The sequence below is a fragment of the Lissotriton vulgaris genome, chromosome 2_1 (genome assembly GCF_964263255.1).
Source record: "Lissotriton vulgaris chromosome 2_1, aLisVul1.2, whole genome shotgun sequence".
Taxonomy (NCBI): Eukaryota; Metazoa; Chordata; class Amphibia; order Caudata; family Salamandridae; genus Lissotriton; species Lissotriton vulgaris.
In genome coordinates, this window is record NC_141687.1 from 1,066,000,167 (window position 1) to 1,066,021,289 (window position 21,123).

The 21,123-nt window shown below is 50.6% G+C and overlaps 1 protein-coding gene across 17 annotated transcripts in view; it reads left to right on the forward strand.

Annotated features, from left to right (window-relative positions):
* Positions 1 to 21,123, forward strand: part of PHLDB1 (pleckstrin homology like domain family B member 1) — a 437,675-nt gene that overhangs the window by 136,597 nt on the left and 279,955 nt on the right. The gene's annotated exons all lie outside the window — the stretch shown is intronic.

The window sequence follows — 21,123 nt, forward strand, 5'->3', positions numbered from 1 at the left end:
TGCCCAGTCACCTGGCATTCACTCACAGATGATAACACCCATTCACCCCTCACTCAGTCAATATTCCTTGCCATATACATTCTCACACGCAACTTACATGCGTGCACTCCCTCCTCAATCACGTGTTCACAGTTTTACACGCATACTTGTTACTCACAGCCACAACTCGCCAATCACTTTTAAGTACTCACACCTCACATTAGGCTCTCACTCATCATTCATTCAGGTCACTCATTCATATCTACTCAGTGGACACTCACTCTTACACACCTATCAATGAAACCTGTCTTATCGTCCTAGTAAGTCTCACACGTTGTGTTAAAATGTGATCAAGCGAAGCCCAGCACCTTTCCAGACATGCAAGCTGAAATGGCGCCCAGGAAAACAATACAGGGCTATGACGCACTACACAATGGCACAATACAATAACACTTCAGCGCTGGTTGTATGGAGTACATGTCTTACCATGGCCTACACGCACTCCGAGTCCTACCCACACTCACGTTTGACAGGTGGGGTGGCAGAATATCTGTTAGACGGACCGGGAGGGTCGGCCGAGGTTACGGGGAGAGGTCTCCAGGGAGAGCCGTCTCCAACGACTGTACAGATAAGTAACTTCCCCCCCCCCACAGACGGACACCACACAAGGTTGAAGGTTAACGAGACTTTATATGCAATTCTTAGGTTACGATGATGGATACAAGGAGGTCTGGACTCAGGGGTCCCCTCGGTTCTAGTCTCTGGTTTAGGAAAGGGGTAGCGGGACAGTCTTTGTTACCAATGAGTGGAAAATAGCTCTCAATCCTCGAGCTCGGCGTTCTAGATGATCGGGCCGCGGCGGAGCCAGGCAGGTCCCGAGATGGACGAAGGAAAACGACGGTCCGCGGCGGAGCCTGCAGGTCCCGGTGAAGATGGCGGTTACAACGGTCCGCGGCCACGCCAGCAGGTCCCGACGACGATGAAGGTGATGAAGGTTACGAAGGCTGTGGCAGCGCCAACAGGCAGGACGATGGTGCACAAGACAGAGCTACGGCAGCGCCAGTAGTCCGTCAAGGATGAGTTCCTCTTTACGTCTCTCGACTCCAAGATACAACTGCCTTCCTGCTCTGGAGCTGCCCCAGTTATAGGGCTGGCGTGCTTTGATGTCCGGACCCTCGCACTTGGAGGTCGGGAGGTCCGGGATGAGGGAGTCCAGACACCCAGCAGGGGGGTGGAGCCAGCGCCCGGGGAGGCGATGGCCGAGCGGCACTTGGTGGGGGAGAGCCATCGACACCTCTTTCTCCCATTGACTTGCCAAGTAGCCCGCTCACCTCCTGGGTGGAGGGTGGTGCCGGAATGTCTGAGGCCGGGCCAGGCCCAGGGTCGAGGTCGATCGGGGGCCAGGCGGCCTCGTGGTGGAGTGTCCAAGATGGCGCCCTAGGCTGGGCGCGTGGGCCGGCAGTGGATCGGACCCACGAGGTCGACATGCTCGAGGGCAGGGGTCCCTGAGGGGACGGAGGACGTGCAATGGTGGTGTGTGGTACTTGCGGGACTGGACTCAGGCCTGGTTGGGCCGGGGGGAGCGGCCCTTCATGTGGCCTGTCCAACATGCGTCCCCCCCAGCTGAAGGCGGGGAGAGTTACCCATCCTCTTGGGGACTCTCCTCGTCGAGGCGGAAAAACCGGGACAGGCCATCCGCGTTGGCGTGATCTGACCCAGGCCGGTGTTCGACTGTGAAGTCCATACCTTGCAAGGAGATGGACCAGCGTAGCAACTTTGGGTTCTCCCCCCGCATATGCATCAGCCACTGCAGGGGTCGGTGGTCGGTCTGCACCCGAAAGTGGGTGCCAAAAAGGTAGGGCCGGAGCTTCTTGAGGGCCCATACCACAGCGAAGGCTTCCCTCTCTATGGTGCTCCAGCGTTGCTCCCGTGGTAGGAGTCTCCGGCTGATGAAGGCCACCGGTTGATCAAGGCCTTCGGTGTTCATTTGAGACAGGACTGCCCCAATGCCCTGGTCGGAGGCGTCCGTCTGGACGACGAACTCCCGGCTGTAGTCTGGGGCCTGGAGCACAGGGGCGGAACACATGGCGGCCTTCAATTGTTCAAATGCAGTTTGACACTCTGGGGTCCAGGTGACTTTCTTGGGCTGGTTCTTTGACGTGAGTTCTGTGAGGGGCCCCACTATGGTACCATAGTCTTTCACGAACCTTCGGTAATAGCCCGTGAGGCCCAGGAAGGCTCGTACCTCGGTTTGGGTGATGGGGGGCTGCCAGGCCTGGATGGCGGCAATTTTCAGCTGTAGAGGGGCCACTAGGCCGCTTCCCACCTGGTGTCCGAGGTAGGTTACAGACCCTTGCCCAATTTGACACTTGCTGGCCTTGATCGTGAGGCCAGCTCGCTGAAGGGCTTGCAGCACTGCTCGGAGGTGGTGGAGGTGCTCGGTCCAATGGTGGCTGTATACAGCGATGTCGTCTAGGTAGGCGGCGCTGAATCCTTCGAGCCCCGCCAGGACCTGATTGACGAGCCGTTGGAATGTTGCTGGGGCATTCTTCATGCCGAAGGGCATGACCGTGAAATGGTAATGGCCATCGGGGGTGGAGAAGGCAGAACGTTCTTGTGCCCGTGGTGTGAGGCCAATCTGCCAATAGCCTGCTGTCAGGTCGAAGATGCTGAGGTAGCGGGCAGCTCCCATTCGGTCGACTAGTTCATCTGCCCGGGGGATGGGATGCGCGTCTGTTCTGGTGACCGCATTCAAGCCCCGGTAGTCGACGCAGAACCGGAGTTCGGGTGTGGTGCCGGGGGCAGCTGCTTTGGGGACCAGTACGACAGGGCTGGCCCAGGGACTGTCTGAGGGCTCGATGACCCCGAGCGTGAGCATCTTGGCTATTTCTTCCTGGATGCAGGCCCGTACCCGGTCCGGCACGCGGTAGGCCCGGTGGCGGATAGGGGGGCTGTCCCCGGTGTCCACATCGTGCACACACCAGGAAGTGACACCTGGGGTGAGGGAGAACAGACTGGCGAACTGTGATAGGAGGGCTTGACACTCTTGGCGTTGTTCTCTGGTGAGGGCCTCTGAGAGCCGGACCCCATCCACGGAGCCGTCTTGCTCTTGAGTCCGTAGGAGGTCAGGGAGAGGCTCGGAGTCTTCTTCAACCCCAGTGTCTGTGGCCATCAGGAGGCTGAGCTCTGTTCGCACAAAGTGGGGCTTTAGTCTGTTAGCGTGGAGGACCCGGAGAGGGTTCCGAGAGGATTCCATGTCGATGAGATATGTGGCAGGACCCTTGCGCTCTATTACTTTGAAGGGCCCCGTCCATTTGTCTTGTAGGGCGCATGGCTCAGTGGGGGACATCACCCATACCTGTTGGCCAGGTTCGAACTCAATGGATGAGGCGTTCTGGTCATACCATTTTTTCATGTCCTCTTGACTGGCCTCTAGGTTGGCCTTCGCTAGTTCTCTGAACCGCCGGGTCTGGTTGCGGAGGGTGAGGAGGTACCGGAAGACATCTGGAGGGTTCTTTAACGGAGGCATCTCCCAACCTTCTTTGACGAGACTGAGCGGCCCTCGCACTGGGTGTCCATATAGCAGTTCAAATGGGCTGAAGCCCAGGGATTTCTGGGGGACCTCTCGATACGCGAAGAGGAGGCACGGCAGCAGCACATCCCACTGGTGACGGAGGGGCTCTTCCAACCCCCCGATCATTCCCTTTAGCGTGCGGTTGAACCGCTCAACGAGTCCGTTCCCTTGAGGGTGATAGGGGGTTGTGAATCGGTAGGTGACCCCGCACTGTTGCCAGAGGGACTTCATGTATTTGGAAATAAAGTTCGTGCCTCTGTCGCTGACGACTTCTCGGGGGAAGCCCACACGGGAGAAGATCCCCATCAGGGCCCGGCCGACTACCGGGGCTGTCACAGTTCGCAGAGGAACAGCCTCAGGGTAGCGGGTGGCGTGGTCCACTAGCACCAAGATGAATCGATGGCCTTGTTTTGTGCGTGGGTCCAAGGGTCCCACAATGTCTATTCCGACTCTCTCAAACGGGGTAGTGACCACGGGAAAAGGTTGCAGGGGGGCTTTTAGTTTGCGGCCGCTCTTTCCACTGGCTTGGCACGTGGGGCAAGATCGGCAATGCTGGTGCACATCGTTCCTCATTTTGGGCCAGAAGAAGTGGGTCACTAGGCGACTGTAGGTTTTATCTTGTCCCAGATGTCCTGCCAGGGGGACATCGTGGGCCAGGTTTAACAGGAAGTCTCTGAAACGGAGGGGTACCACTAGTACTCGGTTGCTCCCCAGCTCGGCGATTCTTTGCTCGCTGTACAGCAGATCATTGTCCCAGTAGACCCAATGAGTTCCGGAGGTATCCCCTGCGCTTTGGGCGAGCGCTTGCTGGCGGAGTCCCTCGAGGGAGGGACAGGTCTTCTGTTCTTGGCGAAATTGTTCTTGCGTGGGCCCCCCTCCTTGAGGCCACTGGTCGAGGTTAGCGAGGTCGGTAGGTTGAGCTGGTTCGGAGGGAATGTTACGGTCGGTGTTTTCGGCTGGGGCGACCGGAGGTGGTGGCGCCGGCCATTCGGGTTCTTCTGGGCGGTGGTTGGCACGGGCGGCCATGGAACGGGTGGTGACGCACGCCCAGTCTGGGACGCCCAACATCCCCAGGTGTTCCTTTCGCTCCACGGCGGCCCACGGAGAGCTTTCCAGGTCATTGCCCAGGAGGCAGTCTACGGGGGCATCGTCTCGGACCGTTACTTTCAACATGCCGGAGACCCCCCCCCATTCGAAGGGGACGCAGGCCATCCGACACAGGCTTTCCGAGTTATCGGCTGATCGTACAGGGCAGAGAATGTTCGGTAGATACTGTTCTGGGGCCACCAGGTGACAGCGGACGGCTGTTACACTGGCCCCGGTGTCACGAAGGGCTTCGGCCTGGCGTCCATTGATGCTCACCCATTGGCTGTACTTCTGGGTGTTAGCGGGTAGGGGGACCCGCGGGACCATGTCTTTCCCCCCTAAGCAGGCTAGAGCCATGGCGGCTGGCTCCCACTCTTGATGCTCTTGTTCGTATTCTTCCTGCTCCTCGGAGATCTGTTCTTCCCCTAGGGCTGCAGCGGCCACTTGGCGGGGTCTTGGGCTCTGGTACTGCGGGCAGTTTGGGTCGTTCGCATAGTGGCCGACTCGTTGACATCGGTGACACGTGACATTGGCTCTGTACCCCGGTCGCGCTGGGGTGCTACCCCGGTTGGCCGGGGGGGTGGTGTTGGTAGCGGGGGCGACCGGGGCGTTGTCTCTTCCCCGCCCTTGGCCCCCTCCTCCTCCTCTGGGTCGGTGCTGACCATTGTTGTTCCGGTTCTGTTCGTAGGACCCATTCCGGCCCACTCTGGTGATCTCCCACCGGTCAGCTTCGGCTGCGAGCTGCCGGGGATCCGTTAACTTGCTGTCGAGGAGGTGCTGGCGGAGTTCAATGAAGCAATTGTTCGACAGATGCTCCCATACCATCAGATTAAATAGTTGCTCGTAGGTCGTGACGTTGCTTCCTCGGATCCAGCCCTCGAAGGCTCGGCTAAAGTATGTTACATAGTCCACCCAAGTTGTACCCGGGATGCGGGTGCAGTCTCGGAACCTCTGACGGTACATCTCGGGGGTGAGACCATAGCGGGTGAGGAGTGCTGCTTTCATATGGTCGTAGGAGGTCATCTGGTGGTCCGGGAGCTGTAGCAGGGTGTCGCGGCCCTCATTGAGGAATCTTCCCCAAAGACCGGCTCCCCAGTCGCTTCTATCGATCCGGTGTGCAGTCATAGCGATTTCATAGGCTTTAAACCATTGCTGGATGTCGTCCTCTCTGAAATATTCTCGGACAACATCCTTGGGGATGTGTACCTTTTTGTCTGTGGCCCCTGAGGTGGGGGGTCGCTCGGTCACCCCTGCTTCTTTATTCTGCTTGCGTAGGTTGATCTCGGCTAGGTTCCGTTCGTGTTCGTACGCTAGTTTCTTTTCCTCGAGCTCCCTTTGTCTCTGTTTCTCCTCTCTTTCTTCTCGGAGACGCAGGTGCTCTAAGTTGATTTTTTGTTCGGCCAACTTAAGTTCGACGTCCATTTTGAGTCGGGCCATTTCTAGTTCGTGTAGTCGGGTTCTTTCTCTTTCCTGGATCTCGTCTTGCGAGAGACCCGTTCTTTGTCCTTCAGGGGCCGTGGTCGTTTTTTCTGCGGTGCTTTGATCAGGGGTTCCGGCAGCCCCGGTTTCTGCCCAAGATTCTAGGGCATGCTTAAAATCGTCCTTGGTACTCAGTCCGGTGGTAGCGATACCCAGTTCGATGCAGAATTGTTTTAGTTCACGATGGTTGTACTCCTCCAATTTCTCCATTTGGAATTTCTCAGTTGATCCGCTCTCTTTCGTGGTCATTGTGACTTCGTCGTGGGGTGAGCTACTCTCTGTACGTTTATGCGGTGATTCGGATCGCGCCGCTGGCCACCAATGTTAGACGGACCGGGAGGGTCGGCCGAGGTTACGGGGAGAGGTCTCCAGGGAGAGCCGTCTCCAACGACTGTACAGATAAGTAACTTCCCCCCCCCCACAGACGGACACCACACAAGGTTGAAGGTTAACGAGACTTTATATGCAATTCTTAGGTTACGATGATGGATACAAGGAGGTCTGGACTCAGGGGTCCCCTCGGTTCTAGTCTCTGGTTTAGGAAAGGGGTAGCGGGACAGTCTTTGTTACCAATGAGTGGAAAATAGCTCTCAATCCTCGAGCTCGGCGTTCTAGATGATCGGGCCGCGGCGGAGCCAGGCAGGTCCCGAGATGGACGAAGGAAAACGACGGTCCGCGGCGGAGCCTGCAGGTCCCGGTGAAGATGGCGGTTACAACGGTCCGCGGCCACGCCAGCAGGTCCCGACGACGATGAAGGTGATGAAGGTTACGAAGGCTGTGGCAGCGCCAACAGGCAGGACGATGGTGCACAAGACAGAGCTACGGCAGCGCCAGTAGTCCGTCAAGGATGAGTTCCTCTTTACGTCTCTCGACTCCAAGATACAACTGCCTTCCTGCTCTGGAGCTGCCCCAGTTATAGGGCTGGCGTGCTTTGATGTCCGGACCCTCGCACTTGGAGGTCGGGAGGTCCGGGATGAGGGAGTCCAGACACCCAGCAGGGGGGTGGAGCCAGCGCCCGGGGAGGCGATGGCCGAGCGGCACTTGGTGGGGGAGAGCCATCGACACCTCTTTCTCCCATTGACTTGCCAAGTAGCCCGCTCACCTCCTGGGTGGAGGGTGGTGCCGGAATGTCTGAGGCCGGGCCAGGCCCAGGGTCGAGGTCGATCGGGGGCCAGGCGGCCTCGTGGTGGAGTGTCCAAGATGGCGCCCTAGGCTGGGCGCGTGGGCCGGCAGTGGATCGGACCCACGAGGTCGACATGCTCGAGGGCAGGGGTCCCTGAGGGGACGGAGGACGTGCAATGGTGGTGTGTGGTACTTGCGGGACTGGACTCAGGCCTGGTTGGGCCGGGGGGAGGGGCCCTTCATGTGGCCTGTCCAACAATATCCTTTTACTTATAAGCGTCCTTCCTACAGCATATGCGCTAAGATGAGACAGGCCTGACGTGGGACCATGGCCAAGTGCGGTTTGTTTGGAGTGATGGCTTGACAGGTGGGTGGAGGAAATGGCCTTCACCGCCTCCCCTCCCCTATGCGTCTGCAGTGTAGCTACGTATATAGCGTCAACAGAGAGCAATGCCTCTTACAGGCGCAGCGAACAGGGTAGAGGCAGTAACCTGAGCAGTTATTTCCAGCATTTCCATTTCTGCACAGCCTAACTGCCCCAGATAACACGGCGTAAAAAAGAAAGATGGCATCACAACAAAATACAAGAGCCAAAATTAAACCAGCTTGAAAACTAGAAGGTAGGCAGTTGCTCTTGTACGAAGACGCAAAGAGCAAGCTCAGCTGCCATGACAGATTTGTAGTTGTTGCCTAAAGTGGGGAACAGATTCAAAGGAGCCTTGGTTGATCTGCAAGACAGTAACCATACCTGAAGTTTAGAAGGGAGACTGTAGAACGCACATGGCGAGCAGGGCTAGGCTGGCCACTCTGACACAGTGGCATTTTAAAGGATGGGGGGGGGGGGGGGGGGGGGGTTCCTTCAGAGCAGGATGGGCTGCAACGCCTTAACCGTGAAAACCCCATGGTCCCATTCCCACCACTGCCCCCTGGCATGTGTGGCTGGTGTGAATATTGTAGGAATGTGGATATCTGACTATATGGTTACCCCAACTTTTTGCCTAGTGTTTAGCTGGTTTTTGACTTAGTTGGCCTGGGATCCTGCTATTCAGGGCCCCAGGCTATCTGCTCTCTCTGTAAAATGGACTCCATGCACTTTAGGTACATATCTAATTGGATATTGGGTCACCTTTTGAGCCCCTGTATAGTGTACCATAGGTACCCAGGGCATAGGTGCATCCAAGGCATACCAGGGCCTGCAGCATGAATTATGCCACCCCTGGCTGGCCATCCAAACTGACACCACAGGCTGAAAACTCAGCTTGGGCAAGGTGGTGTAATCACCCCTTGCTTAGATATAGTATTCCTATATCTAACCTTATATATAGACACATATATGCCTATAAGTCACTCCTATGGCAGGCCTTGACAATCCTGAAGGCAGAGTGCTTGGTTTTATGTGAGATGGTGCTCTAGCATGAGCTGAACCTGTCTGCAGCTTTCGGAACCATGTCCTTATAGCTGTTCTATGATATAGCCATACCATATACTCTTAAGTGCATTATAATCCTCGCGGTTAATGCTAACTTTGGTTTGGTTTTATCAAAACATGTTGTGTATGGCGTCAAACACTTTGGAATGCTACCCTCCCTGCCAGTCCTGGCGGCGGGGGTAGCATTCCACCCTTCTAGAGGGAGAAGACATGTAGTTACTGCTTTGCCCGGTTAAAGTAAAACAGAGCCTCAGCGTCACAAAATGGATGCTGCTGCCACAGACACGAGTCTGACCTCCTGCTGCTGGACGAAACTCCGGCAGGGGAGGCCTGGACAATAGGTTTTCTGTCAAGGAAGGTGCTGGCACCTCCCCAGACAGCCTGTAGTGGATTGGGGCAGGGTGGGTTTAATGGAAACTGCTGTTTCCAGACACTGCCTGGGGCACTCAAGGTGCTCCATGCATAGCCCGGTTCAAACCAGTTGCTGGGGCACTCTAGCCCCAGCACTGGTGCGAAACTGGAAAAAGAGAAAGGGGTGTAACCACCCCCTTCCTAGGTTCCACCAACAGGAGGGACCTAGCAGGTAAACCAGGTCCTTAGTTTGGTATAAAGTTAGGAGCTGTGTCTAGAGACATTAGATTATCCTGGAAGAAACTCTGAAACGAACTCTTGGACCTTCAAAGTTCCATTTCGACTGGAAGACTGAAGACATCTCCCTTGTGGTCAAGGAGTGACCACCCTGTGCAAACAGGCACCAACAGTAACTTGCCGGTTTGCTTTGTCGATGCTCCCGCCGGAACCATAAGATTTAGCCACGCAGAATCTGGACTTCCAGACTTCTCTGACTTCGACCCACATCCACAGCAAAGCTGAGACCTGAGGCAGACACGAGAGACGTGGGACCAGACATCCTGGACTACCTGCATTTTGCTACTTGTGCAGCTTCTGAGGCACCCTCGAAGTTGTGCATTGGGGTTTGAGAAGCCCCAGACCTGAGCAGCATTTGAACCGAAGCACAGCCCTCCACACTCCACGAGTGCCGCGTGGGGCCTGCGCCTGCATTTCAGCTCAACGCATCTTTGCGGTTGCTAGCCCGTTGGCTAGTGGGTCCTCTGAAGACATCCTTTTAAAACAACACCACTTGCCTGATTTCTCCAGGCTTGCTTCTGCTTCCCTGCAAAAGAGAAGCGCCCCAGACCTTGCTGGCCTGAACAGAAGCCAATCTTCTAATCATGCATGGATTGCATTTGCCAAGGTTCTTGGGTCCAATCAAGATACCAACATCGCCAACAGCTAGATCCGTCGTTGGGACAGCTCAACTCCAGCTCTTGGTCATCGTCAACGCCTCCTGGACCTCGTGGCTGCGGAGACAAGCTTCACCTCTTCACCTGATTGCATCTCTACATCGCCTGGTTCCTTCCTGGTCACTGGCTAGTGACCCAGACTCTGTCCCCTCTGCTTTCAGGTTCTTCACTGCTCCTATCCACCCTTGGATCCATCCGGACACTTTTCTCCTGGTAGCCTGCAGCACTTTCTTGCAGCTCTCCATAGGATTCAGCTACGAAACCAGACACGAAAAGACACCTATGCACCCGGCTTCCCTGGGTGAGGTAACTCGAGTACTCTGGTGTGCCCTTGGGTAGTACCTATCCAAGTGTCCTAGTTTAGCAGGGTTTTCCCGTAGTCCACCCGGAAGTGTCCGAAATCTACTAGTTTGTAACTTTTACGTTCCCATTGAAACTCTATAGTAACTTGTGTGTGTGTTTAGACACTGCACACGCATCCTGTGGGACTCCTACTTCCTAACCTTTGGTTGTTCAGTGTAGCCCCAGCGATTTCCTAGGCCCTAGGCCTACTCACCTTTCCTGAAGTGGTTCTTATACCACTTACTTAGTATATGAGGCCCCTAGGGCAGAATTATATTTGTGCAACTTATAGTATGCTTATTGAGTAACTTGTGCTGTATCTCGAACTCTGACCTCATAAAGAGTGCAGATGGGGTATGTTAGTAATACATACATATATATTTGATATATACCTTGTGTGGTGTCCTTTCATTTGATATTCAAGGGACTATTATTGGTAAAACAGCTGGCTTCACATGCTCTCCGAAGTTTTAGCCTAAGACTGCTTTGTTCATGCTACCACTAGGATAGCTGGTCTATAAGGTTGACTTTACAACCATCACCATAAGGGTTGTTTGGACTGGTGCAGGGTGCCCACTAGAATAGTGGACTTCATATACCAGGCCAACTTCTCACAAATATATTTTCCAGGGCTGATTTTGGTTTCCAGTCTGACCCTGAGGCAGACTCCTATAGAAACCGCAGGTAAAGGGTGCTTAGGTCAACCAAAATAAAACATGCAATGTGCAGTGTGGATTTTTCAAATAAAAAAAATAGAGTCACAAAAAATGTATGGAGGAAGATAGGGATGGTGCTTAATTTGTGCCAGTGGTTGCAAGTGTTGTCACTGGCACACATTTAGGGTGGTGGTTAATTTGTGCCAGTGGTTGCAAGTGTGGGCACTGGCCCACATTTTTGTGGGCCCAGTGCTTAATTTGAGTAGGTGGTTTCTGGTGCTCGGCACCGGCACTTAATTATCAACACCAACACTTATGATAGTCTGCCAGATGGTGACGATGTTTTCCTAATTTAGACATTCGCAAAACAACAGTTGTTTATTCGTTAACTATACATTAACAAGCATTGGCATAGCCAATAGGTCTTGCCTTTGGGACCTTATAAGTGTTTAGCCTTGCAGCAGCTGATGTTGTTGCACAAAGGATATTGTGCTGGATAACTAAACACTTATAAGGTACCAAAAGGCGAGACCTAGTGGCTATGCCAATGCTTGTATTATTATGCCAACGAGGGCTTCTAAAATAATTGTTTTTAATCTCAAAGAACAGGGCCACTTGAGAGAAACTATCAAATCTAAAAATCACTACAACTGGTCACCAGCTCATGGAATTCGAGCTGCTTGGCACATTAGGAGATCAATAAAAACAGTGCTTTGCAACATGTTCAGCCTCTGTTCAAATGCAAGTTTATGGCCATGCTTTGCTTTTACGTAAATTGTGTTTTCGCTTTACATATTTCTGCCAGCTCATATGGAAAGAAGTTATTAACATTCCAGTACAGCACTGTGCTTACATATTTCTGAAAATACTCTAATGGTGCTTCAGCAAGCTGTTCGCTGTTGACTGGAGCTGTAAACCTAGGGTGGGGGCGGAGAGGGACGCAGCTGGCAAGAATTCAATGTAAAGAACGGGGGCGGCAGGACAGCAATGAAAGCCATCCATATCTATGTGACTTTCTTAAGAGAAGGAAACGAAGAAGGAAAGGGAGACAACGAGGAGGAAATAAGGTGGACGCATTACCCTGGATCTAATATTCAGGTTAATAGCATCCTTGGTGAGAGAAAAGGAGATCGACAACAAAGCATCACATTTTTACACAGAAAAACGCTTTACATGGGCTTTCTTCTCTTGATGATGTAGACAAGAGGACCTGAGGCAAAAAGGAAGGAAGGAAGGGAGGGAAAGAAAGAAAGAAAACGAGGGTGAGAGATGTTAAGAGTAGGGTTGTAGAATGGAATAGTGAGAGGAAGGAAGAAAGGAAAGAAGGGAAGATGGAGGAAAGCGGTATTGAAGGAAGAAGAAGGGAAAAAAGAAATCAAAGAAGGAAGGAAGAAAAGGAGGAAACAGGAAACTAATGCAGCGAATAAAGAGCAAATCCGAGGCAAACAAGAAAAGAATGCATAATGGACCTCAAATAAATAACAAGCGTTGGCTGCATGGCCGGGAAAGTGACGCAGCCGAGAAGTGAAAGTGATCGCGATCGATGCACTCAATGAGCCAGGACGAGGAAAGCCAGATGGCGCCTCTGCTCGTAACTGTCCACGGAACCGCATGCTCTAGGCCACACAAAAAGCTGTGGTTGGCTTTTTAAAGCCCACTCACTAAATGTCTCGCCAGAGCAGGTCATATGCTGGCTCAGGTGAGACCTAAAAATGACTGATACTTGCCACCAAGCCATCCTTGTAGTGTTGGGCACCTGGAATAGTCTGAACTGGCATACTTTTAGGAGTAGGATGATTATTAGATGTGTTGGTACTGTCATTGAACGCACTGGCACTGGAAATGGGTGCTGCAAGCTACAGTGGCCTCCTGAGGAGGGTCCTGGCACCTAAGTTGTTTTTTTGTTTGTTTTTTAACAAATAAAGCACTGTGTGGGCCAAGACTTATTTTTGATCACCAAACTCTGATCCAGAGCAAGAGAAAAAGGCAGAAATGAGAGAAAGAAGAAAGACGAGAAAGATACGAAAACAGTGGCAAAGGGGCGAAGGTAAAAAGCAACTGCAAGAGTTAGATAAAGAGTCTGGTAGTTTAGAAGAACAGCAATAACAATATTTATAAAGTGCAACATTCACCCGGAGGGCATCTTGGTGATAAAATATATACAGACCAGACATAGACCCTGAAACTTCCATCCATCCACAATTGCTATTGTATTAGGAAAATATACAACCTTATAAGTCTTATGAAAACCCATCTATAACTCCATCGGCTTCTTAGCCAGACTGAGAACCAGAAAACAGCCCTGGCAACTCTGCTCGACCGGGCCGGGGGTGGGGGGAGGGTGTGCTACGGAGAACCTCCGGCCCTCCTTTGCAATGCTGTCACTTTTGTTACAGGGGGCTGATATTGCACTGCTGCAAAACCGACCCACAGTAACTAAAACGGCCCCCACAGGCCAAAAACTGCCCCCCCGCCCACCCTCCGGGAAAATACCTGATGCCCGCTATGGCCAGTTTGGTCCTGATCGGCTTAATTCTCCAAGGAAGACTGTTCCAAAGACGAGACCCTAGTTAAGATACTAAACTACTGCTCATTCTCATGCAATTTGTGCTACAACAAATAGTAGTTTCAAGGTAGAACCTAGACATCTATGGGAAATGTACTGTTCACATTTATTTGCTTATGGGAACTTTTCGATCCCACAACAAACCCCATACACGAGACATAGAGGTTTAAAAATAATCCTCTGTCGGACCGGGAGCCAAAGCAGGTCAACTCTTGTTTTCAAAAGACGGTCATATATTCACAATCCAAAGACTATACTTACCTCCAGGTTTTAAATACTCTGCGATGCATTTAAAGATCTTCCAAAAAGGGCCAAATGCAATAAATTGTCATAATCAACTTGCCTGCTGATGCTACCAGCTTGTGCAGATGCGTCAGTAAAAAAGGTAGGATTTTTCTGATGACCTAAAGCAGTGGTTCTTAACATGTGGACCGAGGAACACTGGGGAGGTCCACAAGGCCTACTCAGGGGGTCCACGTCTGTTGCAAAATTAAATAAAATTAATACATTTAAATAATAACGTATTTACAAATAAAGGAGCAAAATTGAAAATGTGAAACACTTTCTATATTTAATTGCAAATTAAACAAAATATTTCGATATTTGAGCATTTGTTTCGTGTGTACTTGTTTTTGTAGTGTATTGTTATGAAGTTTAGATCATAGAAATTGCTTAGGCTGGGCTTCCAATAATAACGACTCATTGGGGATCCCCGGTTTCCCAGTAATGATTCAGTGGGGGTCCACAGAAGTCAAAAGGTTAAGAACCGCTGAGTAAAGAAAATAAATATGTTAGAGCCATAATCTGTAGGTTTATAGGCAGGAGGTAGTCTAAATAAATACAAAGTGACTTAACTTTAGTCACAGCAGAGCAGGCAGGTCCCAGGAAGGGGGGCCAAAATGAGTCATTCCAGTCTAGTTGTGTCATTCCCCACCAGAAGATGTGGGTGCAATCATGTCTAGCCTGAAAATTAATTGCATGTTGCCTGTTTAGAATAACACTTCACATCCAAATGATGTATAAGAAAGATATGAGGCAGTTTATAGATATTAAATAAACTGGGAGACATCGATGAGCCCCAGAGGCACTCTGAACTTCCTGGGATGTTGAGCGATAAGAGGGTAGCATCACTGACAGTGGCATTGCAAGGTGAGGGGCCGGCCCGCCCAAGGCTTTACGGGTTTTGGGGGTAGCGGCCTATCCCGCTCTTATCTACATCCACTGCGGGATTCGCCAGCACCCCCCTTGTGCTCCTACCTGCGGCAGTGTCCGTTGCGGGTATCGCCAGAACCCCCCCTGCTCTTACACGCCACAGCCAGAACCCCCCCTGCTCTTACACGCCACGCTAGCAAACGCAGAGACCGCCACGGGCGCCACATGGTCTAGCTACGCCACTGATCACTGCATCTGACCGGTTGTTACAAAACAAAATGGATTACTTCCGTATAGTACCCTTATTACCTAGATCAGTGAGGCACTCAATCGTCATCTTATGGTCCATTGTATCAAACACCGCAGACAGAACCAACAGGGACATTGCAGCAAAATGGAGGCTGTAGGCAGGGTTTTGCCACGAGATGGCAAGAAATCGAGGAATGTGAGGAAATGAATAGGACATAGTAAAAGCGTATTTTCTTCACAATCGTCATCTTATGGTCCATTGTTTCAAACACCGCAGACAGATCCAACAGGGGTATTGCAGCGGAATCACCTTTACCTTCAACAAGAGGTAAGATGTCTAAATCAAGAGCCGTGGTGGATACCGTCCCTCCCAGGTAGCCCAGGTAGCCCTCATCTTCTGAAATGTATGTGATCTTTTCAAGTACTGTCCTTTTAGTAGGCTTTGCTTATTGCCGGTAATAGAGTTATCGGTCTATATTTCTACCTATTTGACCTATCTAAATGGCAGTTTTTCAGTAGAGGCCTAACCGCACCTTTCTTCCAATAAATTAGGGAAAATGCCTGCACTTAAGGACAAGTCAACACCCCTTGTTATAAAGGGAACAAGAGCAGGAGCACATTCATGCAAAAGAAAAATTAAATGTGATTCTCCAGTGAGCCTGGTTTAATTTTACGCAATAGCATTTTAGGATGGTGGAAGAAAGAGACATGAGGTGTCTAAAAGGAAAAAATGTGGACTCAGCATTTATTTACATACAGCTTTCAGTTTAAGGACTGAGGTAGGCCCATGAAAGGAGAGCACATTCTCCAAACCCCAGAGTTCCACGCTAAATTGTAGACTCATCGTAGGTGAGGAACAGCATGGACATCAGTTCACCTAAATACCAGGGGTAGCGGAGGTGACATTGCACGCCGTTTGACCTTTACTTTGACTCACACACAAGCTTACACATTAACACATTCACACTCTCGCACACATAAACACACTCTCACCCGCAAGAATACATACAGCATACATTTAACAGCATTTTTTACTTACATTAGCTTCCAGATAGGGTCATATTCCAGCTAATGTACTCCATTTTTTTATTACATTAATAGTGAACATTATTCAATATTTGTATAATAAAAACTTGACATAAACCTAGGCAAGTGGAGCTCCAACTAGCATCCAATAGGAAGAGCTGCCCCTGTGTTCCAGGCACTGATTTTGCCACCTCTGAGGCCAGGGGTCTGAAAAAGCCGTGCCAGGGGTAGCAAGAGGCGATGCAGGAGTTGTAGCTCCACCCCTAAATGACGCCCATGAGGAACAGGAGGAGCCATACAACAGATTTGGAGATGCATTGAGTCAAAAAGGGGAAGACTTAACATGCCTGTAGTTCGGTTTTTCTGTGCCCCATGCCCCCACTGACAGAGGAAAGCAGCCACTTACTTCTGTAGAGGCAACAAAATAACAGGGTAGACTCTGGCACTTGCAGTTTCACAGAAAACCGCAACAAATTCTAGGTCTGCTTTAGGAAAGGAGCGGTTCAAGTAAAGGTCTATAGCTAAGTCAGTCATACATTTGACAAAAAAACACACAGTTCTAGGTTCAATAGTTACAAATTATACCCCACGTAGATCAAAATTGTCACACATAAATGATAGAAAATATATTCATTTTATTAGTTGATGTCTTTGTTTAAATTATAAAAATGTTATGGGTCATAAATTTCTGTTTTGACCTCCTATTATATATATATATATATATATATATATATACATATATACATATATATATATATATATATATATATATATATATATATATATATATATATATATATATATATATATATATATGTGCAAATTTGATATCAGACATAGTGTTTATGTAGACATTCATATATATATTTCAGAAATTATTTTTTTTCCTCTATTAAAAACAGCCAAAATAACCATAGACACGTATTGATGGAGGCAATGCGGTAGATAGGAAGGGAGCGGGCCAGCAGGCAAAGTTACAGAAAACTCCTGGAAAGCTATTGGGAACTTCCAACAGTTCTGTCTTGATTCACTTCTTGTGCAAAAGCAGAAAGCTCACACGTCAGTCACACAGAAACAGCAAAATCTACAGCCTAGTGGTAGGAAGGCCCAAGTCCAGCCAGTAGATTAGCAAGGATGTCATGGGCTCTGGTGCAAGCATGGAAAATGCCCCCTTTGACTGCTGTTGGGGTAGTGGAATGGTGTGGCTCACTGGTTAGAGGCGGCAGACCCGTAAGCAGAGAACGGCCCGGGACCAGGGTTCAATTCCCGACGCGGCAGGGTTGTGGACCAGGGTCAAACGGACCCAATAATTCTCGCCTCGGTGCCTCGTTTCTAGGTGTTTTGACACCCTAGGCGAGAATTGAAAAATGCCGCCCCCTCCCGTTTACTACTATCACTCCGCATCTCTCTCTTCTGAAGTTCATATCGAGCCCTCCCTTTAGAGCGCCCTACTCTGCACCTCTCACGCCTCCACTGGTTCATTAACTCTCCCTGAGTCTATCACCTATTGTTCCAGTGTTCCTCGTTCCCTTGCATTTCTCCTCTGCCTCTCCCCCCTATTCTCTCTTTAGTTCTCAATTGTCCCTCCCCCTCCACCACTCCGTGTTGTTCTAACCACCCCCTGCCGTGCCCTGCCCTGGCCCTATTCAAAAAGTCCTGTCCTTCTTGTTTCACCAGCTCGCATCTGTTCACAGGCCCTACACTCCTGATACTTCCTATCATACCACCTTCTCCCCCAATGATTCCCTCATTGCCTCTTTCATCTCTGCTCTTGGTGTCTTTTATCTCCACTGACCTTTTAGTACTGAATATTCCCCCTTTTTTAACCCATGCCTCCCCGTCACATTTCATCACTTCCTGATATCAGCGGTACTCACCTTTCGCCTTAATTCAACACTTAGCCCTCCCCCCCCCCCGTTTCTCTAATATACTCCTTTCTGCAGAGCTCACCCATTCTCTCAGCTGTGTCCCCGGTGGCATTGGGAACCCCCCACTCCAGCAGCTTAAGCAGAGGCAGCACTGACCCCATGGAATGGCGAACTTGTCCCTACTTAAAAGTGAAAAGGTCGTGTTTGGGGGCCTCTTCTGCCTGCAAGTCAAAATACCAGCGTTAGGGAATATCAGGAAAGAGGGCGGATGTGTGAAAGGACGGATGCACACATGCAATGACCGATGAATGGATGGAAACAGTATGATTGAATGGGGCAAGAGGTTAGTGTATGGAAAGGTGAAGGGGGTGGATGGATGAGTAGAAGGCAGGGGGAATGGATTGACCCTCCGAAGGAAGATGAAAAGCTGAAAGGAACGCTTTTAAGCAGGGTTGGATTTGCAGGCTTTGCGAGCTCGGTGTGATTAGAGGTAAGTTACAAGTGAGGGGTCTTTTAATTTTCTGGATACTCACTTGTGTCCCTTCCTTTAGCACCCCTGCCCTCTATTCACCAGGTCCTGCTCACCCTTTCTTTCTTGCCTGCCATCCCCCACTAGCTTCTCCTCTCCCTGCTTCTATGCGTGCCTTCCTTCCCTTCAGTGGTTCCTGCTCACACCCTGCTTCTTTCGTGTTGCATTGACCTTCCTTGCTTCCCTAATACACCAGATGTGTCCCTGGTTCTTGCGTGGTCTGCTCTATTCCACTCACCCCTCTTTAGCAGTTTCTCGTCTTTCTCCTCGGCTCTTTCACCCCCTTTCTCGTCTGCCACCGCCTCGAGCCCCTCTGCCTCTCCCACATGCACCTGCAAACCATTCTCCACTTGCTGCTGCCCTAGTCCGCTCATTTAGACCCCACAACCCCCACTCCTGCCTACTAGTGCCTTAGCAAGGGTGCCAAGGGCCCTACTGTGAGCAAGGAAAACATCCCCTGTGGAGTAATAAAAGGAGCTATATTTTGGACCTTTCTGTGTCTCGTTGCCACTTCCCCCAATGCACAATTAACAGCTAGGCCTCTGCTGCCCATTTCAGCACCCCTTCCCGCACCCTCTGTCACTGCAACGCCGTGCTTTCTCTGCCTTCTCGGCCTCCGAGGGGAAAGGAGCTCCGTGGCTGGAAGGGCTGGAGCGGTAGGCCTGTCACCTCGTGGACTGCCGGGGCAGAGAAAGGCAGGGCGGGTCAGGTGGGTCACAGGAATGGCGGGCCATGGCTGCGCCGTGTTAAGTGGGGAACGCAGCGGAATAGTGGATGCAGGCGCTTCTAGTGGAGGTGTGGGCGAGGGATGCGAGTGTGTGAAAGTGTGGGGAGCAGTGAGAGGAGTGAGCAGCAGATTATGCATGAACATTAGGAGAAAGTTGCGCCTAGCAGAGAGCAGAGTGAGAATCTGTTTGTACACTGGTACCGCCCCCCACTCCACGCACCACTATGCTAGGGTGCACTGCACAGCATGGATGTACAAGCAGGTGCGCTTGCACTCACTGCCTTCAAAATTAAAAAGAAATCCCCCCTTTTGCTGCCCTAGCCCTTTTGCCGCCCTAGGCGGCTGCCTAGTCCTGCCTAATGGTAGAAACGGCCCTGACTCTAACCAGGGAACACACTCGGCAACTCTGGGCATTAAGCTTGCCTCATCTCTACAACAGCCCCCCACAGACGCCGGGGATGCCTGGTTTCACCTTGGAGATACCCAGAAAGGGACCATCTCACAGGGAACACCAGGACGGGTTCCCCAGTGGTCTTCAGTGCCAGGATACTCCTTGGAGTCACAGTGCGCTTTACAAGTACACCCACATTTACATTTACATTTAGTAAAGCACAGCAATGATCAGGGTTCAATGGGCTCCTCAGGAGTGTGGGTCCCAGTGCCACTGCATCTGCTGCACCAATGGTGACTGTGCCCCGAGTGCAGCCCTGGGTCCAAGTTGACGCTACACTGACCTACTCCGGCATTTTATAGGACGTAGTTCCGCACTGCTTGACTTTGAGCAGCGCTTCTCTGCTTTCAAACACAAGCTGCAGGCACTGCATTTTGGAACGTAATTTTACTGTCTCCCCCGTCACTGCACGCAAAATCCTACGAGCCACTTCCGGTACAAGTCAAGATCTCAATACCCTTTTAGGAAATAGCGCCACCCGCGCAGTAACTGCCTCTGAAAGGCATGCCGGTGTTTATTAAGGCGCTATATCTGCAGCACTCGCTGGCATGCTGCATTTTTTGGATTTGTGAGTAGGAGAAAGGGCCGCAGTGCTTAATTTGTGCCAGTTTTGTCCTGGTGGTCACTGTCAATTATTTCTAACACCGCCATTTATTTATGTCAGTCTACCGCATGGTGGCGCTGTCATTTTTAATATCATTCAGCGCTTCACAGTTCCATGTAGTTAAAAAAGTTATGAAACTTATGAAAATAGCACTTTGAGGCCGCCCCTTAAAGCTTGAAGTGGCCCAGTATATTTCGGAATGCCTCTCCTGTATGTGTGATGATTAAAAGTGAGCCCTGGATATTTCATTTGTCAGGGTGCAGGGGGTGTGAGTTGCAGTGGCCTCCTGAAAAATACCCTGGGCCCTGGCACTTAATTTACTTAATTTTTTGAATAATTTAAGCATGTGGGAAGTTTAAGGGATTGTCAGAAGATGAGGGGAGGGAGTTAGATGGAAGGGTAGGAAGAGAATGAGAGAGACATAGATAGATAGACGGACGGACAGATAGATAGATAGATAGATAGATAGATAGATAGATAGATAGATAGATAGATAGATAGATAGATAGATAGATAGATAGATTGATTGACAGACAGACAGACAGAATAGATAGACAGAATAGAGAGATAGAGAGATAGATAGATAGACGGACGGACAGATAGATAGATAGATAGATAGATAGATAGATAGATAGATAGATAGATAGATAGATAGATAGATAGATAGATAGATAGATAGATAGATAGATTGACAGACAGACAGACAGAATAGATAGACAGAATAGATAGATAGATAGATAGATAGATAGATAGATAGATAGATAGATAGATAGATAGATAGATAGATAGATAGATAGATAGATAGATAGATAGATAGATAGATAGATAGATAGATAGATAGATGAGTGGCATTGGAGTAGAAAACAGGATTCTGGCTGCTAGAAGGGGAGAGGCAGATTGGGAATGGAGAAGGGTTGCAAGAGTGAGGCAAATACCAACAAATGGAATGTATGGGGAGGTAGAATAAAGAGGATGGGGAG